This window comes from Entamoeba nuttalli, assembly GCF_000257125.1.
Source record: "Entamoeba nuttalli P19 unplaced genomic scaffold asmbl_6509, whole genome shotgun sequence".
NCBI classification, from domain to species: Eukaryota; Evosea; order Mastigamoebida; family Endamoebidae; genus Entamoeba; species Entamoeba nuttalli.
In genome coordinates, this window is record NW_008578117.1 from 3,977 (window position 1) to 5,081 (window position 1,105).

The following is a 1,105-nucleotide window of genomic DNA, read 5'->3' on the forward strand; positions in this document are numbered from 1 at the left end:
GTTTTTTCTCTTTTATCTCAATTTTGTATTATTATTTTTCATTTTATTGTGAATGGATAAATTACATTGAATGTCATTATTTTTATTTATTTAATAAATTTATTCAACTCTTTTTGCTTTCATTTTTTACAACTTTATTCTTTTTCTAACTACTCATATAATACACACATTTCAAAAGTATTTTAATTGACATATATCAGATACGACTTTAACATTCTGTTGAATATTATCAGAAACTCTTTCTGCATTAAATTATTGATAAAACTGTTTTTAATATCATATCTTTGTATAATTAACATTATCTTTAATACTCTATTACCATTTTATTCAAATTCTACAAGAAAATGAATATTAACAACAAATAAGAATTAATTAACTTCTTTATGTTTGAATTTGATTTACCACCTGTTTTAATTATTCTTTTTAATGTTAAAATTATTTAATAAACTTTAAATCCATGTATAAATAATTATATTTAGATTTAATTGTTTTATTCTTTGTTAATTTCATTTTTTATCTTTTGTTTATTTTTCAAATACATTATAAACATACATAAAATGATGTTTGTTATTTTACAATGAGAGATGAAGAAAATAAATTGTACAAATTATAATGTTTCACTCATTATGTAAAATATGAAATGAAAATTACTTTACAAAAAACATTGACATTTATTAACATTTATAATTGTTAATAACATAAACTTATTCTTTTTTCTTTCAAACAACTTTAAAGAAAATGACGATTTTCAATAATTTATTCTTGTTTTAATTACACTGTATTTAATTATATTTGAAATTTCTTCATTCACATTAGACAATTAAATTCAATTGAAAATAAAATCATTTTATTTCCATAATATTTTTCATCTTGTTGCACCTTATAAATTCTGAAAATAATCTAATTATTTATTATAATAATAAAATGATATAAAATTACAATTAATCTTATTTTGACATAAAATATTTTAAATTCTCATTATTTATTTTATAAATCAATGAATATGTCATTTTGTAGTATTTTATTGTTGTACTTGAAATTTCATTTGTAGTTGATTATTATTGATAAAGAATATAATCAAATTGATGTTTTATTCATTAATAAA